A 2,500-nucleotide genomic window follows, 5' to 3' on the forward strand; every position below is an offset into this window, starting at 1 on the left:
GGGGAGGGGGAGGCGGCGGGCGCGTGCGGCAGCCGCTTCCCCGAGCGCCTGGCCGAAGCGCGCGGGTCCCGGCCCCGCCCCGCCCCGCCCCGCCCCGCCCCACCCCGCGCCCGGGCGCCGTGCACCTGCGCGGAGAGTGTGGTTTGGGGGCGGGGGGAGGGGCAAGCGCCGGGCGGGAGAGGCGCGGGAGGTCAGCCTGGGGTCAGGGATTCTTCCTCAGCCCCCGGCGGCGCGCTGGCCGAGAAGTTTAGGAACGGACAGGGGCTGGAGCCGGGCAGTGAAGGGCGCGCGCGCGAGGGAGCAAGCGAGGCGACGACGAATGGGCCGGGGTTGGGGGCGGGGGGTGGGGGCAGCGGCAGTGGCGGCGCTGGGCGGGGGGGGGGGGAGGGCGGCGGGACGGTCCACCAATTAAGGGCAGGAGGGGGAGGGGGAGGGAGAGGGGCAGGCAGGCAGAGAGAAAGAGAAAAGAAAGCCCCAACGGCGACTGCAGCGCCCTACATTCGCGCACGAGGACCTTCCCCTGCCGCTGGACCGCACGCCGCTTCCTGTGCCAAGTAGCAAAAAAATGAGCAGGCCTCCCAAGGAGATCGGGGGGCCGGGGGGGGGGGGTGGTGGTGGTGGAGGAGAGGAAACAACACGGGAAACGAAGGAAAACCAGCGAGGAAGATGGTAAGGGCGAGAAAGGGAGGTGCTGCTGCTGCTGCTGGTGGTGGGGCAAGCATACAGAAAGCGCACACGCACACGCGCGCGCGCGCGCACACACACACGCACACACGCACGCACGCACGCACGCACGCACGCACACACACAAAAAAAAAAAAAAAAAAAGCCCGTACGACACCGAAAAGGAGCAAGCCGGGGGGGGGGGGGGGGGGAAACCTAAACAAAGAAAGCACGCTAAGCGGCTAAGGGAGAAGCGGCAGCTCTCCAAGGAAACCGAACGGGTCCGGCCGGGGAGGGGGACTCGGGAGGGGCGGCGGGCTGGCCTGTTAGCGGCCGGCCCGAAGGGTCCAACTCGGCAGCGGCCGGCCCGCCCGCCCGCTCGCCCGCCCGGGCCTGGGAGGCTGCCTTGGCAGCGGCCAGAGAGTCTACCGGCCTCCGGGGAGGTCCTCGAAGGGGCGAGCTGGTCGACCGGCCTCCGGGGAGAGGCGAGCTGGTCGACCGGCCTCCGGGGAGGCCGCCGAGCCTCGAAGGGGCGAGCTGGTCGACCGGCCTCCGGGGAGGCCGCCGAGCCTCGAAGGGGCGAGCTGGTCGACCGGCCTCCGGGGAGAGGCGAGCTGGTCGACCGGCCTCCGGGGAGGCCGCCGAGCCTCGAAGGGGCGAGCTGGTCGACCGGCCTCCGGGGAGGCCGCCGAGCCTCGAAGGGGCGAGCTGGTCGACCGGCCTCCGGGGAGGCCGCCGAGCCTCGAAGGGGCGGGCGGGTCGACCGGCCTCCGGGGAGGCCGGCCTCGAAGGGGCGCGGCGTAGCCGGTCTCCGCGGCTCCGGGAGGCCCGGAGAAGTCGCAGCCGGTGCCCCGGGTCTGCCTCCGCTAACTGGCAGCAGGTCTACCAGGCTCCAGCGAGACTTGGTGGCCTTTCGGGGTGGTGGCTGGTAGACCTGTTCTCCCTGGCGTTCCTGTGGAGCGGCGAAAGGGGTCGCTCTGCGTCGCTGCCTCCAGTTACGTCATCGTAGAGGTCGGCCACTTTCGAGCCACTCCCCGGTAGGAGGGGCGGCTGTCCTTCGGCTCTCCCGCCCCGCTGGACTTAGCGGTACGACTGTAGGCCACAGGGTGAACAGCCGCTGAGTTCCGGAGCCGCACTCCCGGGCGCCCCCAGCGCATTGTGGCCGGCCCGCGGGAGGCCTAGGGCGGCTTGCGACGAGGGCGGGCGGGGAGCGGTCCTGAGCCCGGCCCTTCGGGGAGAGCACTTTCTTTTGCCCGTTCGGCGCGGCGGTCTCCCGGCAGGTCTCCGGCAGCCCCGCGAGTGTGTCCCAGGTGCCGGAAGCCGCTGCGGAGGCGGGGAGCCCAGCCAGCGGCAGGTCCCATGCAGCCGTTGCCGACTCGGGAGAGGGGTGAGCCGGACACCCCCCCCCCCCCCCCCCCCGCGGCCGGGGAAAAGGCCCGGTGCGTGTGCCGTTCGTGAACGCCAGAGGGTGGTCCAGAGAGAAACCGGGGGGTGCCCCGTGCGGCTCTGCCCAGACACCAGCGGCTCGAGAGCCTCGTTCTTCGGGCCCCTGTCGCAGGGAGCGTGGTGATGCCGGTGCTCCGGCCGGAGCAGCAGCCGGCTCGCGGCTGCCGATCCACACCCACACGCAGACGCCCGCTGAGGCGTCCCGGGACACGTCGGAGAGGCCCCTCGGCGGGCTGGCGCTTCCCTGCTTCCCCGTCACAGGGAGCGTGGGGGCGGTGCCGGTGTTCAGGCTCGAGTGGGCACCTCTTGCAGACGATGGTCCGCACCCACACGCAGCGCCCGCCGCTGGTTTGCGGCCACTGGTGGGCGGCGGGGTGAGTTGGCTCAGGAC

This window comes from Struthio camelus, unplaced genomic scaffold, assembly GCF_040807025.1.
Source record: "Struthio camelus isolate bStrCam1 unplaced genomic scaffold, bStrCam1.hap1 HAP1_SCAFFOLD_92, whole genome shotgun sequence".
Taxonomy (NCBI): Eukaryota; Metazoa; Chordata; class Aves; order Struthioniformes; family Struthionidae; genus Struthio; species Struthio camelus.